Source organism: Symphalangus syndactylus, chromosome 8 (genome assembly GCF_028878055.3).
Source record: "Symphalangus syndactylus isolate Jambi chromosome 8, NHGRI_mSymSyn1-v2.1_pri, whole genome shotgun sequence".
NCBI classification, from domain to species: Eukaryota; Metazoa; Chordata; class Mammalia; order Primates; family Hylobatidae; genus Symphalangus; species Symphalangus syndactylus.
The window spans coordinates 71,549,249-71,563,449 of record NC_072430.2 but is presented as its reverse complement, the minus strand read 5'-3'; the positions used below and the strand labels follow the sequence as shown (position 1 = coordinate 71,563,449).

Genomic DNA, 14,201 nt, shown 5'->3' with positions numbered 1-14,201 from the left:
AGCCCTGGTCTTTTAAAATGGAAATCAGATGTTGCCAGGGTGTCTATAGAAAGATAGAGACTTCGTTGTCTGTGGTTCCTGATTACAGAAGACCTGATTCCCTTTCAGCCTGGGTTGTTCAGTGGTCTCTTGACTTCATCCATTTTCCGAGAACTTTTCCTGTCCCCGACTCAACCCACCAACACCACCATTCCCCTCTAGAGCAGGCACCAGTGCCTCCCATCCCTTCCCTAAGGGACAGCCCACCTGCCCCAGCCCCTCTAAGAGCTTATTGCTGAGGTCGTCAAAGTATGAACTTTTGACCAGGACTCCCACGTGAAAGAAAATATGGACAATTACCTTTGAACTCAAGGAAAAAAAGACCCAAGCAATGGAAAGTAACTTCTGCTCACTGGAGGAGACTGAGGGCCAGGGCAGACCAAGGTCAGACAGCACCTTGGCAGCAGAGGTGGAAAGCATCCTCGGTCCCTGGCTTCCCCACTCTGTGTGGCAGCATTCTCACTATACCATGCTGGCAGGTATGCTTCAAGTGGGGAGTCTGCCTCCAGGATGTGCACTCAAAGGGCTGCCCTTATGGTGAAACTGATCTCTTCTTCTAGGTCTGGATTTCCCCTAGAGTCCTCCCACATCTCTTCCTGCTGGGAATTGTGGTGGGAGAAAACAGATGGCTTTGCCGCTGACCCCTTCCGAGGAGTTGGAGGATTGGGGACTCCTACTGAGGTCTCATGAGGGGCCCTTCACTGGCGCAGCTGGAGTGTGGGGGAGCAGGTCAGGCCTCCCGCTCTTCAGTCCATGGGGGCATTTGTTGATTCCACAGTGGCACTGGAGGAAGGGAAGCCTTCTTAGGGGGATGAGGCCTCTAGGAGGACAGCTGCTCCAAGCAGTAGCCTCCCTCTCTTTGAAGAGGTCTCACACACTGGCTTCATCAAGGAAGCAAGGTCTGGAGGAAAATCATTGCTTAGAAATGTTTCCAGCTGGGCGCAGTGGTGCATGCCTGTAATCCCAGCACTTTGGGAGGCCAAGGCGGGTAGATCACTTGAGGTCAGGAGTCTGAGACCAGCCTGGCCAACATAGCGAAACCCCCATCTCTACTAAAAATACAAAAATTAGCTGGGTGTGGTGGGGCACACCTGTAGTCTCATCTACTCGGGAGGCTAAGGCAGGAGGATCGCTTGAACCTGAGAGGTGGAGGTTGCTGTGAGCCAAGATCACACCACTGTACTCCAGCCTGGGTGAAGAGCGAGACTCTGTCTCAAAATAAGTAAATAAAATAAAGACCTGGAATCAATACAAAGGAATGTCTGGGTTATGATAAGGAGTTGCAGAGACCAAGGTTTTATCATGCAGATGAAGTGTCCGGTAGCAGACTTCAGAGACAATAGATTGTAAATGTTTCTTATCAGACTTAGAGTCTGTTGTATTAGTCTCAAAGTCTGTGTCGATGTTAAAGCTGGTCAGCTAAGCCTGAATTCCAAAAGGGAGGAGGGTATAATGAGGCATGTCCAACTCCCCCTTCCCATGATGGCCTGCACTAGTTTTTCAGGTTAACTTTAGAATGCTTTCGCCTGAGGGGAGGGGTCCATTCAGACGGTTGGGGGGCTTAGAATTTTATTTTTGGTTTATACCTTCTCAAGGAAAGAACAGAGAAAAACCCAGAAATCCAGGCAGTCTTGATAATCAGAAGTACTTGGAAACCACAATCACTTCAAGAGACTTTATTTAAAACAAATGACTTGATAAGATTGAAAAAGTATGTTGCATGTTGATTTTTTTTTTCTTTTTGAGACAGAGTTTTGCTCTTGTTGCCCTGGCTGTAGGACAGTGGCACAATCTCGGCTCACTGCAACCCCCGCCTCCCGATTTCAAGCTATTCTCCTGCCTCAGCCTTCCGAGTAGCTGGGATTACAGGCATGTGCCACCATGCCTGGCTAATTTTCTATTTTTAGTAGAGACGGAGCTTCCCCATGTTAGTCAGGCTGGTCTCAAACTCCCAACCTCAGGTGATCTGCCTGCCTCAGCCTCCCAAAGTGCTGGGATTACAAGCGTGAGCCACCGTGCCTGGCCCTAAACCCACTTCTTTTGTCTGAATTCTCGATTTCCTTGATGCCAGATGATGAACCTCGGGTATTTACCCCAGACAGATGACACCACTTCAGAAGTATGTTGCAAAATATTCAAAACCAGAGACATAAGGATGAGCACAAGAATGACTGGGACAAAAGGACATGAATGGGATATTCCTGAGATCCCCTAAAATACTTATAAAGGCAGGATTGGATATGATACCTGGGTGCTCTGGCCTGTTAAAGGGCCAGAGGAAGTGGAAGCAAATAAGAAGTAGGTGGAACCAGAAATAATACACTAATTTCAGGAAACATTCCAGGCAAGTCTATTAAAAATAACGATTTACTGTTTGGATTTGAAGTGAACATGATAATAAATAACAGTACAGATTCACATGGAAATCATGTCAGACTAATCTCCTGCCTTAGGTAGAATTAGGAAATGTGGAGAATATTTTGCATCTTTACTTCTGCAAAGCACTTGATAAAGTCTGTCAATACAATGACTACCTTCCTAACTGGTTAAACCAGGTCATGTGATGATGTGGCACAGACCTGTCTCCACAGGCCTATCTTATTCATCATATTTTCAGGTGACTTGGATGAAGATGCAAAATCTCATCACAACAATAGATGACATGATACTCAGTCAGGGAGAGCAAATAACATGGTTGATGAAATCAAGATCCAAAGTTCTCACCAGTCTGAAGCAGTGGATTATATCCAGTAACATGAAATTTCACAAGTATAAATTCTGTGCCCTTGAAACAGAAAATCAATTGCATGAGTACGGGACAGGACTTGGATGCTAACTAATAATTGGTCATAAGTACCTTTACTTACCCAACATTAATTGAGGGCTTCCCCAGTGTGAGGCTGTGTTAGGAACTAGGGATACAAGAGTGAGTGAGACACAGTTCCTACCTTCAGTGATTTTGCAGTCTATTGAGGAATATAAACAAATAAACAGGAAGTTATAATGTTACGTGAAAGACTCCTAGAGCTAGGCCAGGCTCGGTGGCTCACACCTGTAATCCCAGCACTTTGCGGGGGCTAAGGCGGGCAGATCACCTGACGTCAGGAGTTCAAGACCAACCTGACCAACATGGAGAAACCCTGTCTTTATTAAAAATACAAAATTAGCCGGGTGTGGTGGCACATGCCTGTAATCCCAGCTACTCAGGAGGCTGAGGCTGGAGAATCGCTTGAACGTGGGAGGCAGAGGTTGCAGTGAGTCAAGATCACACCATTGCACTCCAGCCTGGGCAACAAGAGCAAAACTCTGAAAAAAAAAAAAAAAAAAAAAAAGGGAAGGAAGGAAGGGAGGGGAGGGGAAGGGAGGGGAGGACTCCTGGTGCTAAGGAGCCCAAAGGAGCACTTTACCCCACTCTGACGGGTTTAGGAAATTTTTCCTACAGGAAGTCACAGCTGAGTGCATACCCAAAGATGAGTAGGAGTTATGTAATGTTGAGGAAAAGAACTTTCCTGACAAATCCAGTAGCACGTCAATGGCCTGTAAATGAGGAGGACCTGGCTCACTGGGCCCTGAAAGCCCTGGATTGCTTGTGTGGCTGAAGTAGAAGGCTACAGGTGCTGGAGAAGGGAGCAAGGAAGGACCAGACCAAGGAGAGGGGTGAACTGGAATTTAACCCTGAGGAATAAAGGCATTTAAATAGGGTGTCAGATTTATTATTTAAAAAGATCACTCTGGCAGTAAAGTAGAGAATGGATTAAAGTGGGGACCAGCCTGGGAACAGAGAGATTATCAAAGAGGCAATTACAGTAAATGATCTAGGAGAAATGTGGATGGCCTGAAATAAGCCATGGGAATGAAAACCAGTGGAAGTTAAAGATATGAAAGAGAGAAAAATCTACAGAACTTGGTGATTGATTGGTTTAGGGCAATGAGAGAAAAGAGGAAGTCAAATAGAACACAGGATTACATTGTCCTGTGTAGCAATTTAATTTTTTTGAACACTCCCAATAACACTGAGAGAGAGATGCTAGTATTATGTCTGCTTTACACTTGAGCAAGTTTGGAGAAGTTCACTAACTCATTTAAGTTCAGGCTAGAAAGCAATATATTCGATATTCAAAATATAATAGACTGAGCTTTTATTTTCATATATCAAGTACAAGACATAAGAAATAATAATTTTTAAAATATCAATTCCTGTTTAACCCCAATAGTTTTATGACTGTATCCTATTTTCTGAGTTTCAAGCCTTTGTCCATAAATGTTCATGGATACCCAAAAGTGTTGACATTTGAATCCCAGGTTACAGCAAAGAGAACAATAAAGTGACTTGCAGGATCTTCCTTTGTTACTAATGGAATGTCCAACAGCAGAAGAAGTGCAGAAGTCCTGGGAAGTGATGACTCTAGGGATTCTGCTTAGGCAACTCATTTATAAAAACGAGGGTCACAACAGGAATATTTAGTGTAATCAGAAAGATAAACTCCAAGGTTTTTAAGATTACTTTCAATTAAATGACAGACTGATTTCTGACTTCTCAAGAGACCAGGTAAACCAGAAAACAGTAACTATTATGTTTAAACTACTGGCTGGGTGCATTGGCTCATGCCTGTAATCACAGCACTTTGGGAGGCCAAGGCAGGTGGATCACTTGGGGTCAGGAGTTTGAGACCAGCCTGGCCAACATGGTGAAACACTGTCTCCACTAAAAATACGAAAACTAGCCAGGTGTGGTGGCAGGCGCCTGTGGTCCCAGCTACTTGGGAGGCTGAGGCAGGAGAATGGCTTGAACCCAGGAGGCAGAGGTTGCAGTGAGCCAAGATCACACCACTGCACTCCCACCTGGGAGACAGAGTGAGACTCTGTCTCAAAAAATAAATAAATAAATGACTGAAAGAAAAGTACAGTCAACTTAAAATTATCTAACCTGCAAAAATGTCACTTTAAAATGAAGGTAAAATAAAACTTTTTCAGGCCAAAAAAAACCTAATAGAGTTTATAACTAGTAGACCTTCACTAAAGGAAAATTCAAAGGATATATTTCAGGCTGAAGAGAAAAGCTACTCGATGGAAATCTGAAGTTCAGGAAAGAAGGAAACACAGAAAGCATGACAGAGCTGGGTGTGGTGGTATGTGTCTGTAATCCCAGCTTCTCAAGAGGCCAAATCGGAGGATTACTTGAGCCCAGGAGTTCAAATCCAACTGGGGAAATTAGCAAGACCCTGTCTTCTAAGGAAACAAAAACAAAAACAAGAAAACAAAGCATGAGAAATAAATATGTGAGCAGCTGGGCACAATGGCTCATGCCTGTAATCCCAGCACTTTGGGAGGCTGAGGTGGGTGAATCACCTGAGGTCAGGAGTTTGAGACCAGCCTGGCCAACATAGTGAAACCCCATCTTTACTAAAAAATACAAAAAAATACAAAAAAATTAGCCAAGCGTGCTGGTGCACACCTGTAATCTCAGCTACTTGGGAGGCTGAGGCAGGAGAATCACTTGAACCTAGGAGTCAGAGGTTGCAGTGAGTTGAGATTGTGCCACTGCACTCCAGCCTGGGCAACAGAGGGAAACTCCATCTAAAAAATAAATAAATAATAAATAAAAATAAAAAACAAATAAATATGTGAGCAACAGAGTGAAACTCCATCTAAAAAAATAAATAAAAAATAAAAATAAAAAACAAATAAATATGTAAGCAAATATAATTTTTTGACTTCATAAAGCAATAATGTCTTATAGAATTAAAAACAAAATTAAAATTAAAATTAAATATACAGCAGCAGTAACAATTTGAGATGTTATAAATTGAGTAAAGTGGGCCAGGTGCAGTGGCTCATACTGTAGTCCCAGCACTTGGGAGGCCAAGGCAGGAGGATCACTTGAGCCCTGGAGTTAGAGGCTGCAGTGAGCCATGATCACTTCATTGCACTCCGGCCTAGGTGACAGAGTAAGATCCTGTCTCTAAAAAAAAAAAAAAAAAGAAAGAAAAAGAAAAAAAATTGAGTCAAGTACAAGGGATGACTTAAAATATTAATTAACTTTTAGATTTTTATATGTTTAGTATGCATGTCAAAATTTCTAGGATAAACAAAGGAATAGAGACACCGTGTATACATTCCAAACTAGCAGAGAGAATAAGCAAAATGTGAGTCAGTTAGAATAGGCTTAGTTGTGCTGCAGTAACAAACAACCTCAGAATGTCAGTGGCATAAGATTTATTACTCATTTCTCCTACATGTCCATCACGGTCCAGCAAAGGGGTTCTCCCTACCTTAGTCACTTAGGAACGCAGGCTGGGACAGGCTTCAGCCTGACACACAATTCCGCAATAACAGAGGCAAAGGGAAGAAAGCATGGTAACCTGCAGGCCGGCTCTTGATCCTGCTGCAAGAAGGGACCTACATGACTTCTACTCACACATCATTGACGAGAGAAAGTCACGTAGTCAAATCTAAGTAGAAGGGACAAGGAAGTGGGATCCTTCTAAGTGCCTGGAACAAGAGAACTAAACATCTGTGATTAGCCTCAATGGCTTTTATGGAGTTATATACAAATACACAACTAATCCAAAAGAAAGGAAAACAGGAGAGGAAAAAGAAATACCAAACAAATGAGACAAATAGAAAAGACTAAATAGATGATAGATATACACTGAGGAAGATGGAGTCGAATAATTGCAATAAATGGTCCAGTTAAAACACAGCACTGATGGAGGAAAATCTAACTCTATTACGTTTACAAGAAATATCTCAAAAATGTAAGAATTCAGAACACTGGAAAATGAAAAGATAGAAATGATAAAAATTGCAGCATAGCCATGCTTTAGAATCCTTTAGAGCAATAAAATTGAACAAAATATATCCACTCGTAGCAACATAAATGGATTGAATAAACATAAGGTAGTTCAGTCACAAAAAATATATATACAATGAGATTCTATTTATATAACATTCAAGAACAGGTGAAATTAAACTGTAATGTTTAGAGATGGATACATAAGTGATATAATTATAAAAAGAAGAAAGGAAATTGTTATCTCAAGCATAATTTTTTTTTCTGGAGGGAAAGAAAGTGCTGTGGTCAGGAAAGAGCACATGGTTGAGAGCTTCAGAAATAAATACTGCCATTGTTCAGAAATACTGCCATTGTTCAGAAATACTGCCATTGTTCAGAAATACTGCCGTTGTTCAGAAATACTGCCATTGTTCTGTTTCTGACCTTGGCAGAAGTCAAAAGGTTGTCTGCCTCATAGATATTCTTTAAACTTTGCCTACATGTATGATTTTGGCACTCTGATACGTGTGTGTGTGACTGTGTGTGTGTGTGTTATATAATGTACCTTATAATTTTTTAAAGATGCTTAAGAAGTAAAGATTTTGTTAGATGATTAGATGTGAAAATCAGGAGGTCCCTGGATTCTTTGCTAGAGTAGTTTCAGAGCGTCCTTTTTCTAGTTGAAGAGAATATTAGAGCTAAAGGAACAGAGTCAACAAGGAGCTTGGCAATGAAGAGAAGGAGCCAACAGGTAAGTAGCTTGGGAAGGCTCGGTAGAAGCTGACATGAGATTGTCCATATCCTAAAGAGTCAGTATAGAAAAAGACACTGGAAACACAGGGCAGAGATACAGCACAGTCTCAGGAACTGGGCAAAGATGGAATCCAGCTCGCAGGCAAAGGTACAGGAGAACGTCCTACCTATAAGAATGGTGGAGGCCAGGCACAGTGGCTCACACCTGTAATCCCAGCACTTTAGGAGGCCAAGGTGGGCAGATCGCCCGAGGTCAGGAGTTTGAGACCAGCCTGGCCAACACAGTGAAACCCCGTCTCTACTAAAAATACAAAAATTAGCCCAGTGTGGTGGCAGGCAGCTGTAATCCCAGCTACTCGGGAGGCTGAGGCAGGAGAATTGCTTGAACCCAGGAGGTGAAGGTTGCGGTGAGCTGAGATCATGCCACTGCATTCCAGCCTGGGCGACAGAGTGAGACACTGTCTCTTTAAAAAAAAAAAAAAAAAAAGAATGGTGGAAAGGAAGGGAAGTAGGTACCAAAATGGAAAGGGATGCAGCCAAGAAATAAGGAACTCAACTAAGAATATGAACAGAAAAGGAAGGTCTTTTCAGCAATGGAACCTACCTCTACAACTGGGACTTAAGTCACTATTTCCCTTTGCCTTAAACTTGTTCTGAAACAGGGTTCTGAGAATGTGCACATCACCTCTGTTGTATCATGGGGAAAGATAACTGGTATGGAATGACCTGTGACCTGTTACTGAGAGGGCTCACTTCCTGTGCATTAAATCACAGCTACTATATTTAGATTCATTACACATAATAAAATGTGACATTCATCTCTCAGAATATTTCTTAATTCAACGTATATCACAATTGTAATTTCTTTCTTTTTTTTTTTTTTTGAGACGGAGGGACACACAGAGGGATGACCCTGTGAGGACACAGGGAGAAGACGGTGTCTCCAAGCCCAGGAGAGAGGCCTCGGGAGGAACCAGCCCTGCCCACACCTGGATCTCAGACTTCCAGCCTCCAGAACTGCGGGAGAATCAATGTATGTGGTTTAGGCCTCCTGGGCTGTGGGACTTCGTAGTGGTGGCCAGAGCAGACGCATAAATGGCTGTGATTTGAATTGTACTGAATGAACATAGCACTTGGAGGGGACCAAATAGGTTCTCAGGGAAATGTGCTCCTTTCCCATAAGACACTGACTTGTAAATAGCTCACATTCTCAACTGGGCCACCCCATGAGGTCTGGCGCTGTTGTCAAGCCCTGAGAACGCAGGTGATGACAAGGGGGGGATTTGGAAAGATTTCGTGATGAACACCTTGTTTCCTGAGCACACACTTTTGTTTTTGTTTTGTTTTGTTTTGTTTTCTGTTGTTTTTGAAATGGATTTTTGCTCTTGTTACCCAGGCTGGAGTGCAATGGAGCAATCTCGGCTCACTGCAACCTCCGCCTCCCAGGTTCAAGCAATTCTCCTGCCTCAGCCTCCTGGATAGCTGGGATTACAGGCACGCGCCATCACGTCTGGCTAATTTTTATTTTTTGAGATGAAGTCTCGCTCTTGTCCTCCAGGCTGGAGTGCAATGGCATAATCTCGGCTCACTGCAACCTCCGCCTCCCGGGTTCAAGCAATTCTCCTGCCTCAGCCTCCCAAGTAACTGGGATTACAGGCGCACACCACCACGCCTGGCTGATTTTTGTATTTTTAGTAGAGACGGGGTTTCACCATGTTGGCCAGGCTGACCTCGAACTCCTGGCCCCAGGTGATCCATCTGCCTCAGCCTCTCAAAGTGCTGGGATTACAGGTGTGAGCCACTGTGCCCGGCTAATTTTTGTCTTTTTAGTAGAGACAGCGTTTCACCATGTTGGCCAGGCTGGTCTCGAACTCCTGACCTTGTGATCTGCCCGCCTCAGCCTCTCAAAGTGCTGGGATTACAGATGTGAGCCACTGTGCCAGGCTAATTTTCATCTTTTTAGTAGAGAAGCATTTCACCGTGTTGGCCAGGCTGGTCTCGAACTCCTGATCTCGTGATCCGCCCGCCTCAGCCTCCCAAAGTGCTGGGATGACAGGCGTGAGCCACCACGCCCAGTGTGGGGTTTGGTTTTGCACCAGTCATAGCTTAGCCTCATTTCACTTTCACATCCATCCTGTCCAGTGTGTGCCATGTTAGCTATCCCACGGATGGGGAACCAGACCCTTCAAAGTCACTTCAAATCCCACAGCTCACTTCGGGGCAGAAACCAGGTAGTCATGACACCAGCAATGGGAGCAGTATTGGTTCTGAGATTCCTGCAGAAGACGGAAACGTCTCGTTTGTCAACAATAGAGAGTCTGGGCTGGGCGCCGTGGCTCACGCCTGTAATCCCAGCACTTTGGGAGGCCGAGGGGGGCGGATCACGAGGTCAGGAGATTGAGACCATCCTGGCTACCACGGTGAAAACCCATCTCTACTAAAAATACAAAAAATTAGCCGGGTGTGGTTGCAGGCTCCTGTAGTCCCAGCTACTCAGGAGGCTGAGGCAGGAGAATGGCGTGAACCCGGGAGGCAGAGCTTGCAGTGAGCCGAGATCACGCCACTGCACTCCAGCCTGGGTGACAGGGCAAGACTCCATCTCAAATAAATAAATAAATAAATAAATAAATAAAATAAAAATAAAAAACAATAGAGCGTACGATTTACCGGCATAGAATAGTCGGTGTCTTTGACACACTCGATATCGGTCACATTTCTGTTAAGGTCCCAGGTCAACTGTTGAGCCTTTGCTTTCATCCTTAGGTTCGTGATTGGTGAGTTTGGATCTAAAATGGTGACAGGTTGGAGTTAGAAGAGATACATAAGAATCTTAAAACAGCATTGTAAGGGGTATGGCCAATACCTTTGGGAGATGGAGTTCTTTTATTTTTTAAAATTTTTTGAGACTGAGTTTCACTCTTGTCGCCCAGGCTGGACTGCAGTGGCACGATCTCGGCTCACTGCAAGCTCCACTTCCCGGGTTCAAGCCATTCTCCTGCCTCAGCCTCCCGAGTAGCTGGGACTACAGGCGCCTGCCACCACGCCCGGCATTTCTTCTTTTTTTTTTTTTGTATTTTTAGTAGAGACGGGGTTTCACCGTGTTAGCCAGGATGGTCTTGATCTCCTGACCTCGTGATCAGCCTGCCTCAGTCTCCCAAAGTGCTGGGATTACAGGCATGAGCCACCTCGCCTGGGCAAGAATCTTAAAACAGCATTGTAATGGGCATGGGTTTTTTGCCTGTGGAGTTAGCCAATACCTTTGGGAGGTCGAGTTCTTTTATTTTTTTTTTAATTTTTTGTTTTTTTGAGATGGAGTTTTGCTTTTGTCACCCAGGCTGGAGTGCAGTGGTGCTATCTCGGCTCACTGCAACCTCTGCCTCCCAGGTTCAAGCTATTCTCCTGCCTCAGCCTCCCGAGTAGCTGGGACTACAGGAGCCCGCCACCACGCCTGGCTAATTTTTGTATTTTTACTAGAGATGGGGGTTTCACCATGTTGGCCAGGATGGTCTCAATCTCCTGACCTCGTGATCCGTCCGCCTCGGCCTCTCAAAGTGCTGGGATTACAAGCATGAGCCACCACACCCAGCTGATACACAACAATCTTAAAACAGCATTGTAATAGGTATTTTTGTTTGTTTGTCTATTTTGAGATGGAGTCTCACTCTGTTGCCCAGGCTGGAGTGCAGTGGCGTGATCTCGACTCACTACAACCTTCGCCTCCAGGGTTCAAGCGATTATCCTGTGTCAGCTTCCTGAGTAGCTGGGATGACAGGCAGGCACCACCACACTTGGCTAATTTTTGTATTTTTATTAGAGATGGGGTTTCTCCATGTTGGCCAGGCTGGTCTCGAACTCCTGACCTCACATGATCTGCCTGCCTCGGCCTCCCAAAGTGCTAGGATGACAGGCGCAAGCTACTGAGCCTGGCTGGGAAGTGGAGCTCTATGTAGACAGGAGACTGCTGTGAGCTGGTAGAAGTCATAAACTGGATGGGCGTGCTGGCTGACGCCCGTAATCCCAGCACTTTGGGAGGTCAAGGCGGGCAGATCACAAGGTCAAGCGATCAAGACCATCCTGGCTAACACGGTGAAACCCCGTCTCTACTAAAAATACAAAAATTAGCCGGGAGTGGTGGCGGGCGCTGTAGTCCCAGCTACTCCGGAGGCTGAGGCAGGAGAATCGCTTGAATCTGGGAGGGGGAGGATGAAGTGAGCCGAGATCACGCCACTGCACTCCAGCCTGGGTGACAGATTGAGACTCCGTCTCAAAAAAAAAAAAAAAAAAGTCATAAACCAGTAATGCCATATTGATCTAAGCAGCCTTCCCTAGCAGGGTGATTTTATCACATTCCCAAAGGTGTGGGATGTGGGGAGAGGGGACACTCAACCACACAGACCAATTATGCTGTCCCTGTGGTGGTAAAGTATACCTTTTATAACCAGGTATGTCATACGTGTTATTTTCAATAACTGAGAACTGTGGTTTAGGAATGTCACACAAAGGCCGGGCGTGGTGGCTCATGCCTGTAATCCCAGCACTTTTGGAGGCCGACGGGGACAGATCACTTAAAGTCAGGAGTTTGAGACCAGCCTGGCCAACATGGACAAACCCCATCTCTGCAAAAATACAAAAATCAACCAGGCATGGTGGCAGGCACCTGTAATCCCAGCTACTCGGGAGACTGAGGCAGAAGAATCACCTGAAACCTGGATGTAGAGGTTGTAGTGAGCTGAGATCACGCCACTGTACTCCTGCCTGGGTGACAGAGCAAGACTCTGTCTCAAATTAAAAAAAAAAAAGACATTTCACACAAAGTCTCCTATATAGACTGTGATTTTTGAAATGGCAGTTTGCAAATTGCAAAAGAATGTATTTTTCTTTTCTTCTTCTTTTTTTTTTTTGAGACGGAGTTTCGCTCCTGTTGCCCAGGCTGGAATGCAATGGTGCAATCTTGGCTCACTGCAATCTCCACCTCCCAGATTCAAGGATTCTCCTGCCTCAGCCTCCTTAGTAGCTGGGATTACAGGCATGTGCCACCACACCCAGCTAATTTTGTATTTTTAGTAGAGACAGGGTTTCACCCTGTTGGTCAGGCTGGTCTCGAACTCCTGACCTCAGGTGATCCACCCGCCTCGGCCTCCCAAAGTGCTTGGATGACAGGCGTGAGCCACTGTGCCTGGCCAACCATGTATTTTTCAATATGAGGCATGATTATTATACTGTGGTATCCATTCTCTTACATAGCTCCCAAACTGAGCAATTCTAGTATTGATGGAAAATCAGAGTACATACATTCCAATACACGTTGAAGTGTAATGAAATAGTAACATACTAACACCAGTGTCAGAGTAGAAGGAGGTCTCTTTAGGCCGGGAATGGTGGCTCACGTCTGTAATCCCAGAACTTTGGGAGGCCGAGGCGAGTGGATCATGAGGTCAGGAGTTTGAGACCAGCCTGGCCAACGTGGTGAAACCCCATCTCTAATAAAAATACAAAAATTAGCCGGGCATGGTGGCACGGGCCTATAATCCCAGCTAATCAGGAGACTGAGGCAGGAGATTCACTTGAACTCGGGAGGCGGTGGTTGCAGTGAGCCGAAATCGTGCCATTGCACTCCAACCTGGGTGACAAGAGCAAGACTCCGCCTCAGGCCGGGAGCGGTGGCTCATGCCTGTAATCCCAGCACTTTGGGAGGCCGAGGCAGGTGATCACGAGGTCAGGAGATCATCCTGGCTAACACGGTGAAACCCCATCTCTACCAAAAAAATACAAAAAATTAGCTGGGCGTGGTGGTGGGCGCCTGCAGTTCCAGGTACTCGGGAGGCTGAGGCAGGAGAATGGCGTGAACCCGGGAGGCAGAGCTTGCAGTGAGCCAAGATTGCGCCACTCCACTCCAGCCTGGGTGACAGAGCGAGACTCCGTCTCAAAAAAAAAAAAAAGACATAAAGAAAAAGAACGTCTCTCTTAGCCATCACAGGGCTCAAGATATTTCATAAATGACATGTACAAAAATGTTAAAGGCAATATTCTTTTTTTTTTTTTTGAGATGGTGTCTCGTTCTGTCACCCAGGCTGGAGTGCAGTGGCACGATCTTGGCTCACAGCAACCTCTGCCCCCCAGGTTCAAGCGACTCTCCTGCCCCAGCCTCCTGAGTAGCAGGGATTACAGGCACGCACCACCACGCCCAGCTAATTTTTTGTATTTTTAGTAGAGACGGGGTTTCACCATGATGGCCAAGCTGGTTTTGAACTCCTGACCTCAAGTGATCCACCCACCTCAGCCTCCCAAAGTGCTAGGATTACAGGCGTGAGCTGCCGCGCCCGGCCAGTAAAAGGCAATATTCTGTCACATTTTGCCGGTCACCGAAAGCTAGAAACACATCAGCTATTTCTCTGGGGTTTATCTCTGATCGGCCACTTAGAAAAGTTGAGGAAATGACTTTCTATATAAGCTGTAAGGATCTTTAACTGGTTATCAAGGTCAACAACCTTGGTTTGATAAGCAGGACCAAAGCATAAGAATATCTAGACTTCTGGAATTATTTTCTCCTAACTTAGAAGGATAATTTATCCCTTAAACTCTCTGGGAAAAAAATTCTTATAAGAAATTCATTCATTCATTCATTCATTTTGAG

The 14,201-nt window shown here is 45.0% G+C and overlaps 1 long non-coding RNA gene across 1 annotated transcript in view; it reads right to left on the bottom strand.

The window, feature by feature from the left end:
- Window positions 1–2,083: 2,083 nt before the first annotated feature.
- LOC129487961 (uncharacterized) overlaps window positions 2,084–14,201 on the bottom strand; it is a 91,642-nt gene continuing 79,524 nt past the window's right edge. The window contains exons 10-11 of the long non-coding RNA XR_008659533.2: window positions 10,235–10,353; window positions 2,084–2,824 (exon numbers count right to left, since the gene is read on the bottom strand). This is a non-coding gene — a long non-coding RNA (uncharacterized lncRNA). The remainder of the gene's footprint in view (window positions 2,825–10,234; window positions 10,354–14,201) is intronic.